This window comes from Salvelinus alpinus, chromosome 1, assembly GCF_045679555.1.
Source record: "Salvelinus alpinus chromosome 1, SLU_Salpinus.1, whole genome shotgun sequence".
Classification (NCBI taxonomy): Eukaryota; Metazoa; Chordata; class Actinopteri; order Salmoniformes; family Salmonidae; genus Salvelinus; species Salvelinus alpinus.
In genome coordinates, this window is record NC_092086.1 from 88,273,522 (window position 1) to 88,288,417 (window position 14,896).

At 43.1% G+C, this 14,896-nt stretch overlaps 1 long non-coding RNA gene across 1 annotated transcript; it reads right to left on the reverse strand.

The window, feature by feature from the left end:
- Positions 1 to 4,767: 4,767 nt before the first annotated feature.
- Positions 4,768 to 6,719, reverse strand: LOC139532850 (uncharacterized). Its single transcript, XR_011666661.1, has 2 exons — positions 5,543 to 6,719; positions 4,768 to 5,131 (listed from the first exon to the last, which is right to left on the reverse strand). It is a non-coding gene; the product is annotated as an uncharacterized lncRNA (long non-coding RNA).
- Between the last annotated feature and the right edge of the window lie 8,177 nt (positions 6,720 to 14,896).

The window sequence follows — 14,896 nt, forward strand, 5'->3', positions numbered from 1 at the left end:
GATAGACTGTCGTTTCTCTTTGCTTATTTGAGCTGTTCTTGACATAATATGGACTTGGTCTTGTACCAAATAGGGCTATCTTCTGTATACCCCCTATCTTGTCACAACACAACTGATTGGCTCAAACACATTAAGAAGAAAATAAATTCCACAAATGAACTTTTACGACGGCACACCTGTTAATTGAAATGCATTCCAGGTTACTACCTCATGAAGCTGTTTGAGAGAATGCCAAGAGTGTGCAAAGCTGTCATCAAGGCAAAGGGTGGCTATTTGAAGAATCTGACATATAAAATATATTTTGATTTGCTTAACACTTTTTTGGTTATGATTCCATATGTGTTATTTCATAGTTTTGATATCTTCCTTATTATTCTACAATGTAGAAAATAGCACAAATAAAGAAAAACCCTGGAATGAGTAGGTGTTCTAAAACTTTTGACCAGTGGTGTATTTGTCTAGCTAAGTCAGGTCACTAGACCTTGATAAGAGCATGGGAAATAATACTAAACACACACCATGCATACAACCATTACGTGAAATGAGAAGAAGATATTAGTACTAATTGAACGTATTAGATGTGCTTAAATTATTCTTAATGTGCTATTCAAAAGTGTACCTATGGGTAATTTCCTATTTTACGTGCATCACAATTAGTTTGTCTAGGAAAACATAATTTGAAGGGATTTGTGAAACAGAGCTACTGGTAGAAGCAGGATGTTGGTCATAAAGGCTAGCTATCACACTAAGAGGAGCATATTGTATGTTAAGGTTCTGCTGTCAATCTCTGAACCTCAGGACCATGCAGGTCAATCAATTTGACCTGCATGGTTCTCTCTCTCTCTCTCGTCCCAGATCACTGGAGGAGTGGAGAAAAAAATCTATAGAGTAAAGTAATCAGTGGGCGGAAGATACTGGGAAGGCCTCAGGGCCGCTTGGCTACCTGAGTTCCATTTCACGCATCAGCAGCTGCAACACAAACACACCACGCTCTCCTCGCCTGTCCTCCCATCTTAAACAACACAAGCAGCCCAGTGCTCCGCCATGCTCTTCACCCCTGTGACCTACTCCTCCCCAGAGGAAACTCCCAGAGCGCACTGCAGCACACCAGAGTCTACCTGTCCCGACGTCCGGTGCCTGTTATTGATCTCCAGTCGAACACACCACACACCCAATACGACAGGCCTCTCTCTATAGTGTACTATAGCACCAAAATCCTGTAATGTCAGAGGCCGTGGTGCCATACAACTGCCCATCTCCTCTCCTCTCCCACTCCACTGCTGACATCATCAACTAATGTACATGAGACAATCTATCCTGCACCGGGTCCGCATGTACGGCCTCTTTGTTCAATAATGCAATGTTTTTTTTACGGCTCTGTCCCTCCGTCTGCAAAAAGGTTCAGTGAGCCATTTGACAAATTAAACAAAATGTCTCCACATAAAATAACTCATCGCATTCAGTTCAATGGTGCCTGGTACATCCATGATACCAGAGGTGGGACAAAGTCATTGTTTTACAAGTCACAAGTAAGTCTCAAGTCTTAGCACTCAAGTCCCAAGTCAAGTCCGAGTCAAGTCTCAAGTCAAGAAAGGCAAGTCCGAGTCAAGTCTCAAGTCAAGACCGTCAAGTATCAAGTCAAGTCTCAAGTCCTACAGTTTGAGTTTCGAGTCCTAAACAAGTCATAATGTGCTCTTCACCAAATATAATACCATTTCATATTTTTAACAAGAGTAATAGTATATTACATTTACGCAAATCATGAATGCTTTTAAAAATATCTATATATTTATTATTTCCTAAATAAACGTTATATTTCCATGGAAATACATGGGTAGCCATAAGAAAGACACACCCCCCCAATAGTGATCGACATTCGAGGATCGCTATGGGGCGCAATCGGGCGATGTAGGCTTGCCCAACCTTATATATATATACACACACACACACACACACACACACACACACACACACACACACACACACACACACACACACACACACACACACACACACACACTCTCTCTCTCTCTGTGTGGTTACAGTAGGCTAACGTATGTCAATGGTTTTAGGAACAGCAGTAACATCAGGCAGCCTAGCCAGTTGTAGCTCAATCTTGGGTGCAATGATCACATTCCCGCACTGACTGACTGTGTGGAGGCTCATTGATTTAACTTTACGTTAGCCTACATATTACACCAGTAAAGTAATAAAATATATAGCTGTCGGCTATATTAGCCACGACTTACCGTTCTTTGTGCAGCTTCAAATGTCGAACAAAGTTGGAAATTGTTGCGCCTCAGTCTATAATTTTCTTCCCGCATGTTCTGCAAGTTACAATCCGTTTTTTGTTGATACAGCGTCATCTTTATATCCGAAAATAATAATTTTGGGTATCATCTTTCCAAGGGCTCCATCTGAATTCACCCACCGACGTACCTCTGCACTGCCACGCACAACTTTTTCTCAGCTGGCACAATTTGATTGGCTGCTGTCCGATTCAAACTGTAATCCGTTAAATGAAGAGTTGATGCGCTGCACACTTTTTTTAATAGCATCGTTTTTAATATTTGGGCTTGGGGAGGGTATCAAGTCAGATCGAGTCATAAGGCTCAAGTCCAAGTCAAGTCACGAGTCATTGGTGTTCAAGTCAAAGTCGAGTTGCAAGTCATCATATTTGTGACTCGAGTCTGACTTGAGTCCAAGTCATGTGACTCGAGTCCACACCTCTGCATGATACTATGAAGGAGTGATCTGTGTTCAGTCATTGATCACTGAAAATACAGTACTTTAGCACAGAGGCCTCTTCAACATTTTCTTGTCTAGGGACCCCCTCCCAGGCAAACCGGCAACCCAGGTACCCCCATCATATGTTAGCATGTCTTGTACAGAAAGTCTTATCTTCAGGTGAATGCAGACATCATTGCACGCACGATAGAACAGCAGAATGTGTACTGCAACTTTTTTTTGTGACGTTACTCTTGAGAGAATCTGTCGCACACCCGACAGTTGCTGAGGTGCAGGTGATAAAGAGTAACACTGAAATGAAAAGAAGTCTTCACACACTCAGGATCAATGCACAATTTTCTATTTAAAATAATAAGCTAAGCTTTTGGTCGTCAAGACTTTCATCAGAGCTTTTACCATGCTGCACAAAAACAAAGGGACTGGGGGCGAACAGTGGCGCTGTTTCCCCTAATACAAATTCCATCTTTAAAGTATCACTTGTGGTTTTGAGTGTATTCCTTCCTTCTTGTAGTAAGTTTTACAGTGTGCCTGGTTTTACCTTTAGGTGACCTAGAAGACCAATGGTGGGTGCAGGGTCACGTTGGGTGGTACAAGAGGGAGCAATGGCTGGGTATTTGTTTAACAATTGTAAAATGCAAATGACTGTATATCCTGAAGCACTGCTGTACTAACAAAGGACCAGAGGGAGAGGTCAGAAGTGTTTACAAAGGGCCAAGGGAGGAGGAAGGATTGTAGATGGCTTTCCCATTACATCTCAATGAGATGGATTTAAACATGAGGTGAGAGAAAACCTCAAGATGGGATGGGTCTATCAATGGATCCTGTGGAACAACAACACACATGATCTCACAGTTAAGCCTGTTTTTATGTATCTAGACAGACAGTGCCAATACAATGTAATCAACTGAGCGAATACAATACAAGGGCTGATATGAGGTCGAATTTGGAATGAACTTTAAAGCGAACAGTGTAAACCAGGGTTGGGGTCAATTCCCTTTCAATTCAGGAAGTAAACTGAAATTCCAATGTTCCTCATTGAAGTGGAATTGACCCCAACCCTGGTGGAAACATCACATGGTAAAGGGAAACTTCACCACTAGACACTATTTGGGGTGTTTTTCCAGTCTCCTTACATAATTATGAGTGATGAGAGGGTGTTTCAGACATAATTATGCACTACAGCTGTATTTCTGAATTTTTGTGCCCAGAGAGCTCAACCAATGACGCCATTTGTTGATTGAGCCTGCTGCCTGATCTAAAAATGAATGGATTCATGTTTTGCTAACTGTCTTTGCTATACCTAAAATGTACTGTCATCTAACGTTATAGCTAGTCAGCAAACTAACGGAGCTAGCCTCAGTGCCTTTCATTCATTATGACTCATATTAGTCGTGGAGTAACTATACCTGTGTGTTGTATCTATCTAGCTAGCTAATGTGTGTCTGTGGGATATCTCATATTTCTACACCATGCTGCTACAGTAGGAATAAAGACAGTACACAACGATTGCCCATGAATGTCTTATAGCGTTTTCATCTTTCTCTTGCAGACAATATCGCTTGGATACAAAGAAGTTGATGACTCTCAAGAGATGTGAAAGGTCCCATAACAACAATCTCCCCTTGTATCAAAGTGACTCCGAACACCTCACTGCACCCCCCAAACACACCATATGCAAGTATTCCCTTGGTAGAACTGTAGTATTTATTATAAGCGTTAGTAGTATATTTTTCTTCTACTGTATATAGTGTATGTCATATATTGCCATAACTGTTCTTGCATACTGCTGTGTAAACGCACCTAGGTCTCCAGAGCAAATAAACGTCTTGAATACAAGCCACGGGTACTTATTTTCTTTATCGACAGACTAATCTACTGTTTTATTAAAACATGTTTACTTGGCAACAAATTAAAGTTTAAATGATACACCAACCCCTTGCATGATTTGTTTTATCAGGAAGATTGAAGCTAGTTTAACCAAATACATGTCATGAATATCACAATGAATTGATCCAGAAGTTGAAGTCAACACTTTATTTGGTTTCTGATGCACCTGGAATTGTTTACTCACTGAATCTAATACATTCAAAAATATTATATAACACCATTATATACATATGTACAAGAGCTAGAAATATCTATACCACAATGCAGTTGTGAGCATACTGGGCATTCTATATTATACTACAACATCAGTCTCACTGAATATGTACGTTGTGTTGCCTGAATGTTCCAGTCAGGGTCCTGAATGTTCTTCAGCTGGTGAACCTCTTCTTGTGTTGGGTAATGACATTTGGTTTAGCAGGCTTTGGCGCGGTGGCAATGTTCTTCACCACCCACTGCTTCAAACTCTTGCAGAAGCTTTGTATGTACTCCAAGTCCCCTGGAAAGACATGAATACTTATCATGGGGGTGTGTAATCATACAATAAACCATGTTCATCTGTAAACATAAAAGGGTACAGTAGACTGGTATGTGTTTTGTTACACACAGTCAATAATGGGGCATTGAGATGGGCTGTTAGCAAAGATGTGAAAAGGTTGAGGGGGGCTTGACTTGTAGACCATCTAGTCATGTATAGTTGTATATGAGCACCTACAGTTGTGCTGTTGAGTAGACAAGCACTGCCAACAATAGAGTAAATAGTCTATAAGAGTATACTAACAGCCCCTCTCCCTCATGCCAAATAACTGACTGCAAGGGTGTGAAAGGTTTGAGGGACACTTGTCTTGTAGACAGTTTAGCGTATTGGTGATTTTGTTTTCTCAAGAGGGTATTGTGCTTTCATAAATACCTTTGGCTGTCCTGGCTTGTTTCAAAGTCAGATGATGTTGAATTTGAGCTTATTCCAGACTGAAAGCTTTAATCCAACGGGTCCACAGCCCCCCCGCCCCCGTAATGTCAATAATAATAATAGTAGGGGGGGCTTATTTTTGTCTTGTTTGCATATCCCAACCCCACTGAGCTTGATGTCGATGCCGCTGCAGATGTTGATGAGATCGGACTCTAAATAAAACCCATAATGCTAGTCACGTTAGCCTCTGCGGTAGTTAGCTAGCTAGCCAGCTAACGTAACCTAACGAAGCTAATGTTAGCTTGCAAAGTTTCAAATAACATCGCCAGATAGCAGCTGGCTAGTTACATCATTATGCTTTGGAATGTCTAGCCAGCGCATTATAAAAGCTACCTAGCTAGATTTTGGTTTAGATAAACAAATGTAGTTCGATGGTAGTTAACTAGTTAGCTAGATAACGTTACCTACGTTACCTCAGCTTGCCTTCTTTTCTGCTGCACTGATGTTGGCTGATCAGATGCACTCCTCTTTGAAGTGAGTGGGAAATTCACTGGAATAGCATCACTTTTCAATTTTTGACGACATGGCAACCCCATCAGTTGAGACCTCAGTTCCGCTTAGAAAACCTCTGGCTGAAAGTGCTGGCTACAAAATCAGACATTTTGATTTTTCACCCATCAATTGGATACCCTACTCCTCCACGGGGCGGTCCCCCACGTCCTGAAATCGCTAGGAATTCTGGATATTGTGGTTGGCTTACAACCAGGAAATGTAGCTGGCCCGTTTCTACCGGTGAGATGCAGAAATGCTCGTATTTTTGTGTAGTGAGGAAATTCAACATTTTTATGGCACATCTAATATTTTAAAAACATATCAATGGACATATATAGTGAAATAGAGCAGTGGTGAAATTTCCCTTGAATCTTCTACTGACTCTTTAAACCAGCCCATCATCACAGGTGTGACAGACAGTGGGTCTTTGATCGTGGTTGTCTAAGTGTTCCCTCCTACCTCTATTTACAATTTCCTAATGGGGCCTTTATGAGAGGGCAGGTGGACATCACAATAAACCCTGTCAATTTAATCCCACTGACTGCTGTCAGGTCAGAATGGAGCTGGTGCTGCTTTTATGAGCAGTTTGACCGCGTGGCTCCTCAGAGTCAGAGTCATCCCATTCCTCTGTGCTGTGGGATTGGGTGACTGGGAGAGCAGCGTAGCCCTGTTCCATGGAGGGGTCGGTTGGCGTCAAGGCTGATTCCCAGGATTTGTGTCTGTGGTGGTGAGATTACTACTTGGTGTAGTTTAGTTTAGGCCTTTCTCCGGCTTCAGCAGAACATGTTCGCAAGCGGCTGGCACGGGGTCACCCTGATCCCTGCTTGCCCATTCTCTCCTCCTCCTCCCTTGTTCTCCTTTTCTTGTCTCTGTGTTTTTTTGTGATGTTATCTTTTCACTCTCCTCCCACTCACTGCTGTTCCCTGAAGCTGTCTCGGGCTGAACAGCTCATTGTTTTTGTCCTTGTCCTGGTTTCCAACACGGCATGACTAGTCAGGGTGCTTAGCTGTTTCCTACACAGCCCCCTTTGAAAGGAGGATGGGTCAGAAGAAAGCCAATGCCGACTTAAAGACAATTCATCCTCTCGCAGCAACACTCAGACTGTATCCTACATGTCAGTGTTCATTCTCATATCAGGACTGAACAATACTGTTAGCGTGTGAGCCCTGTTAGCGTGTGATTTATTTGGATCCATGCACTATGCGTGATTAATCTTCTTACTGTATGTAAAATCAACAAAACATCCTCCTTTTTATAGATGAGAAGCAACATAATGAAACATCTGAGCGTGTGAACAAAGAATGGTGATGCAGCTCAATAGCATTTTTTTTGTATTACTAACGCAGGCAGGCAGCGCGTACTGCGCAGGCATTGCCATGACAAAATTAAACAATCCTCCTTTCAGTTTTGTCTGTTTACATAAGTTGTGTCTCCTTTCGTCTTTATTTTTATTCTGATCATGCACATGCTGAGGCGTTACACAAATCAAGAAGGAACTCCTTGCAGATGGGTTGATGAAAGCTGTTCTCTCTGCTCCATGGGGGGTGGAGGGGGGCTGAGTGATTGAAGAGAAGACATGTTGTTCTGTTCATCACGAGGGCTCTAAAATTGATGTGCCCTTTTGGCTCTGCCGGGGTGACCTTAAAAATCTGAAACTCTCGACGAGAGGCACGGCCACTGTCTCAGCACTGATCAATCTCCATCCTCTGCTGCCCTCAGCTCCCCCTCTGTGCCATTCACACACAGACATCACTACTCAAATAATACAGTTTGTTCGTAAAGCTGGTGGCATGTCATCAATAACAGGTTATAGCAGCTCTCATGAGATCTGTGGAATCAAATTAGCAGGCTTGTTGGAAAGCTATCTAGCTAGGCTGAATTGCCAAATAGCATTATGTTACCTTTGTGTGAAGGTATATCACCATTCCATTAACCATCGAAACGACCCCACTCCTGAGATTGACTGGCAATGGGGATCTGACATTGCAATTTGCAATGACCACATAGGAAGGAGCCGGCTGGAGAAGTATTTGGGTAAATAGAATCTCTTTCAGGCCATTTCTCTCTCCGGAAAGGAGGCAATGAAACCCTTTATCTACTACGTGCCCAAGAATAATTATATTTTTTTCTCTCTGGCCTTGCATTGCATTGTTACTCGATAATTACCGTGGTCCTTGGAGGATTCTCATTAGGGTGTTGACCTTGAGGAGGCTCATGCAGCATTGACATCTTGACTAAAGACCGGAACACTCTTCATTCCATTCCACAACACACAGCGCAGGCAGGGACACTCCGATCACATTGTCCGCCGTGAGCCAACTGGAGCGGAAAAGCCAGTGGAAGTTCAGGAAGCATGGATAAAAAACTCTGAATGTGATGAGGTGCTGCAAGGGCAAGATGTCTTTAACGAGCCCCCCTCCCCCTCCTTCCCCTCAGCCCATTACTTCAACCCCCCCTCACTCCCTGACAGTCCCTAGCCCCACCTCCACACACACTCATTACTCCCTCAGCACACATAACTAGCCATTCCTTCAACCTCTGCACCTGTTCCTACCCCCATCTCTATTTCTCTTCTCCTATCCCCCCTCCTTCCACAAATGTGTTGTTCTGTTGTTGCTTTGGCGAGGAGGGACACAGCAGGGTGAGTAATTCTCCCGGTGATACTACCTCCTGACCTTTCATTACACCTAAGGAAAAGAGGGATTTTTCCTTCCCTCAGAAGCGTCACTCCTCATCCGCCATGACGGCTCCTGGTGCATTGTGGATCTGGGGCTGTGTGTGCCCCAGGAGTCGGGGGGGAGGGGTCTGTCCTGTCACAGTGTGGAGCGTCAGGCAGTGGGGGCTGAGGCTGGGGCCAGAGACCTAGGGTGGCCTACAGGCTGACAGCAGACAGACCTGCTACTTGTTAGCTGTAACACCTCTAAGCTGAGGAAGATGTCAGCCAACAGACAGCATCACAACCGTCGGGCATATCACCTTTCCACTCATCCGACCCCCATACCTAACCCCCTGCAGCATTTGGATGTGCTCCTGCCTAAAATGCAATTAACATCTTCAATGCTGTATGACAATAAACACAGGTGTGATACTCAGTGTTGGGGAAGCTACTCTGAAATCATAGTTACCAAACCAATAATTACTTCACACTGGAACAAGCAAAACTAAATCTACCCTTAATAAAAAATATAGTTTACTTCACTAAAGCTACTCTGAAAAGGTAGTTCACCACATCCAAGCTACAAATTGTAAGAACAGATCACTCTGAAATCAGAATGTCATTTTGCCTATTAAACACAAAAAATATGTTTAATATGTGAAAATTAGGAAGGTCTGATTCCGAAAAAGAAAGGAATTCAGCCATCATTTATTTTATTTGAGCAAAAAAAGTTGTGTGTAGTTCCAGTAGTTAGCAACATTGCCAAAAAAGTAATTAACTACTGAAAACACTACCTAGATTTGAATTTAGTTCAACTACCACCAAGCTACTACAAAATGTAGTTGAATTACTAGTTGAACTACATAACTCCTTAATACTATGGCTCTTTGGACAGCGAACATGACTGGTCCACTGTACAACACCAATGCAATAAAGAAATAAAGAAAGGACATGATACAATTAACATACCACATCCATGGTGAATTCAAAGTCCAGAGAGCAATGAACTAAACAGTGATATTATTTCATATTCCTATTGTCCAGTATGAATAGTCCGGTCCGTGAGGGCTGTGGTGAGTTAGATCATTAAGAGTTTCCAGTGTTCTGTGGTTCATTATGAGTGGATAGGAGGGGGCTTGTCAAGTCACGACAACCAACCACATAACCTCCACATGGAAACAGTCAGGCAGCTAATTCCTTAGACCCAACAGAGCACACACAGAATATACTATTTCACTAGCTCAAAAAACAAAAAGGAGATATATGAATAGACTGTGCAGAGAGACACAAAGGGAAGAGATTGGTAGTAGGACTGACTGGCAAGATAGAAAGTGGCTAGCTAAGAGCATTTGGAGGAGTGCGTGGGCCGTGGGCGAATCAACAGAGCCTGAGTGGAGCCAAGGCTGTATATACAGTATGTCACAGTAACAAAAGTGAAGCAACTCCTTCATTTGAGACCCTATGTACGTAACCCCCCACCCAATTCCACTGTAGCTTTTACAAAGCCTCTTTTCTGCAGCTTTTCCTAATTTACACCGAGCCAGAAGAATGGGTAATTGCTGACCAGAAAACAGGTTTATTTTGCTATCCTATTAAAACATACATGTTGACAATGCTCCACTTTCTGGAGAGAGATGAGCAGGGAGGCAGCACTAATGCTGCAGGCTTCACACATCTCAAAACCACAACGCAACACACAGGGGTGGGACACTCCAAATTAGAACTGGGATCACATCCACATCCGTGGCACAACAAACAGCACTTTGTTTTTGGAGGGAATTGGGCGCTGTACCCCGTGCTCTGGAGTCCTAATTTTCTCCCGGTCCCATAGTAACAAACTCCTTTGTCAGTGATGGAAGCTTTGTAGATATTTACGCGCCAGGGGAAATATAATTTATTTTTTTATTATTCCAAACAATGGGGCTCACGCTGAGTCTGAAATGGGTCACAAATGGATTATAATTTTTTTGTTTGTTTGTTTTTTGACACTACTTTCATTCTTTATTTTTAGATGTAGTAAGGAGAGAGTGTTTCATTATTTTATCTATGACAGAAGAGGCAGCATTGGCCATCAATAAACATTGTTGTTTCAGTTTTTAAATTATACCCTTGGAAAGTCTCTTGAATACATTGCAACTAAAAAGGTTGCCAATTCCAAACCATACGTGTACATACTGTGTGTGAAAATGAAGATATTGACAGAGTATTGTATTAACCTGGCTTATGCTGATAATTACAAAACATCAACACCTAGCCATACCCCCTCCTACATGGTGATAAAAAAAAAGTTTCCTACTTGACAGCAATGTGGTAATTTTCTAGAGAGTAATAATGAAGGTTTTGAATTTGTCATTTTAGAAATATAAGATGTTATGCTTTTAGTTTGGCACACGCACACACTGAGGTATTCATTAGAACACCACTAACAGAACACTAGACATTAAAGAGGTTGAACGGGATCTTAACACTAGACATTAAAGAGGTTGAACGGGATCTTAAGCACAATGAATTGGATTCGTAACATATCATCCGAATTGCAAAAAAAAAAAAAAAGCATGATCATTGAGTGAAATAAAAACAATACAAATTGTAATAAAAAAGTAAGAATAATATACATATTAACAACTGCAACAGTGATGAATGTCATTGGGGTGGGGGTGGAGTAAAGGTCTGAGTAGCGTGGATGGGGGGGCAGCAGGAGAAAGAATGTCAATAGAGGGAGCAGCATGTAAGGTAAGGGAGAGTTGAGGGTGTGGGGGAAGCAGGTAGCTGACTAGTGGTGGCTATTCAGCAGTCCGATGGTCTGAGGGTAGAAAGTATTGGTCAGTCTTTCATTTTTTTGTCTAGCCTGGTTCCTTCTGAAGTCCCCAATCAGCTCGTTTGTTTTGCTAATGTTGAGGGAGAGGTTGTTAACCTGGCACCACACCGTCAGAGTGCCTACCTCCTCCCTGTAGGCTGTCTCATCATTGTTGGTGAACAGGCCTACTACTGTTGTGTTGTCAGCAAACCTCATGATGGAGTTGGAACTGTGGGAGGCCATGCAGTTGTGGGTATACAGGGAATACAGGAGGGGTTTGAGGACGCACCCTTGTGGGGCCCCTGTGTTAAGGATCAGTGCCGCGGAGGTAATATGGCCTACCTTCACCACCTGGGGACAGCCTGTCAGGAAGTCCAGGACCCAGTTGCATAGGGAGGAGTTTAGACACAGGGCCGTAAGCTGTGTAATGAGCTTATATGGCACTATGGTATTGAAGGCCGAGCTGTAGTCGATGAACAGATTCCTCACATATGAATTCCTTTTGTCCAGATGGGTAAGGGCAGTGTGTACTGCAATAGCGATTGAGTCGTCCGTTGATCTGTCAGGGTGGTATGCGAATTGGAGAGGGTCGAGTGTGTCGGGGAGGGAGGAGGCGATATTGGTCTTTGACTAGCCTCTCGAAGCACTTCATGATGTCGGAAGTGAGTGCTACTGGTTGGTAGTCATTCAGTTCAGTTACTTTCCATTTATTGGGCACAGGGATGATAGTGGGCATCATGAAGCAGGAGGGCTTAGACGCCTGAGCTAGGAAGAGATTGAAAATGTCAGAGAACACAACAGCCAGCTGGTCTGCACATGCTCTGAGGGCACGGCTATCGATGTCGTCTGGGCCGGCAGCCTTGCGAGGGTTAACACGTTTGAATGACTTACATACGTCCTCAGTGGAGACTGAATGTGTAGCCCACGTTGTCATCGGGGGCTCTCCTCGGCAGCTCAGGATCCTTTTGCTGTAATCTTGAATAAAAGGTATTTAGCTTGTCCGGTAGAGTGGCGTTGGTGACCATGATATGGCTGGCTTTCTTTTTGTAATCCGTGATCGATGGGGGCCCCTGCCACATACGCCTTGTGTCCAACCCACTGAATTTCTCCTCCACTTTGTCCCTATACTTGTGTTTTACCATCTTGATAGATCTGTGTAAGTCATATTTGTATTGTTTAACCAAACTATTGTCCTCGGTCACCTTGACCTGTTTATTGCCAGGTCGCAGTTGCAGTTGGTCGCAGGTCGCAGTTGCAAATGAGAACTTGTTCTCAACTAGCCTACCTGGTTAAATAAAGGTGAAATAAAAAAAATAAAAAAATAAAAATTAGCAGCATCTCTCTCTTTCAGTTTTCCCACAAGTCTGTTATCATTCCACGGTTTTTGATTAAAGTATGTTTGAAAGATACTATTAGTATCACGTCATCTATGCATTTTTTGATGATCCGGTGACTGAGTCGACGTATTCATTGACGTTATCTCCAGAGGCGACCCGGAATATATTCCAGTCCATGTGATCAAAACAGTCTTGGAGTGTGAATTTTGATTGGTGTGTGTGTGTGTGTGTGTGTGGACCACCACTCTACAGACCTGACCACCGGAATATCCCTCTTGAGTATTTGTTTGTAGGCAGGGAGAAGTTTTACAGCCCTACCATAGACATGAGTAGTTTTACAGCCCTCCCAGTCCCACTGTGTGTAATTAGCCTGGCTGTCACCAAATCTCTGGGAATGAAAGGGCACCTTGCGACCCCAAGGTCACACAGGATCAAAGGTCACGGTGGGCCTAATCTTGTTTCCAGACACTTCCGCCCAAATGCTCTAAGAGTCTAGTGGACCAATGTTGCCTTCATTGGCCAATACAGAAAGACCAGGAGAAACTTTCAGCGCATAGGCATTGGCTTAATCGTCTTAATCTACCAACCAATCATCTCTCACTACACCTTCCTCCTTAACCTCCCCGGTACGGTAGCACATCACAAACACAGACCCACGCCTCGCAGTCAAGTGATTCGCTCAAATTAAATGATGACAAATATTATACTCAGTAAGGTCACTCCCATAGAATTCAATGGTCACTCACTCCCACTAATGCCAACTATTGGATCGTTGATGTACCAGGCTTATATGCGTTGTGTGTAATAGCCTAGGGACAAGGTTACGGTGGGGCCAACAGGAAAACTGTTGAGCAAACATCAACATTCACACACACACACACACACACACACACACACACACACACACACACACACACACACACACACACACACACACACACACACACACACACACACACACACACACACACACACACACACACACACACACACACACACACACACACACACACACAAAAGCAGGCACGCATTCAGATGCACACACAAATGCATGCATGCATAGACGTACAGACACAAAATACCATAATTCCTATAAAACTGGTGTCTTTAATGCCCTGCAGTGTCACAGTAAAACATGCAAAGCAAATAAACTGGCGTAATGAAACTGAGTGTGGCTGTCCTGTCCTCTTCTACATTACTGTAAGGTTGAATGGTGAATGTGGCACTCAGGACAAGAAGATGGTGACGGGGGCGACTGTGAGTGACATTTCAGAGGGAAATGACCCACGTGCCATGTGGCATGGCATTGAATAGAGGCAATGTCATCCTGATCTTACTTAGCTCCAAAAGCTGCTGATAAACACCCCCAACCCCAACCCCAATGACACAAACACCTACACACATGCATGCTTGCACACATGCATGCTTGCGCGCATGCTTTCACACACACGCACACACAGACAGCCACATGTCTCTGACCTCCGGGTGAAAAGCGCGCCCAAAGTAAACTGCCTGTTACTCAGGCGCAGAAGATAGGATATGCATATAATTGGTAGATTTGGATAGAAAACACTCTAAAGTTTCCAAAACTGTTAAAATAATGTCTGTGAGTATAACATAACTCATATGGCAGGTGAAAACTTGAGAGAAATCCATCCAGGAAGTTGGATTTTTTTATGTTTGTAGTTTTCCATTGACTTAGGACTCAAATTGCACTTCCTATGGCTTCCACTAGATGTCAACAGTCTTTAGAAATTGTTTCAGGCTTGTATTCTGAAAAATGAGGGAGTAAGACCACTCTGAATGAGTGGACTGCAGTGTCCCAGAGGTCTTTCATGCGCACGACCAAGAGCGCGCCTTTCTTGTTTTCCTTTTATATTGACAAAGCTTTTGTCCGGTTGAAATATGATTCATTATTATGACTAAAAACAACCTGAGGATTCATTATAATCATTGTTTGACATGTTTATACGAACTTTACTGATACTTTTCGGATTTTTCGTTTTTTTGGA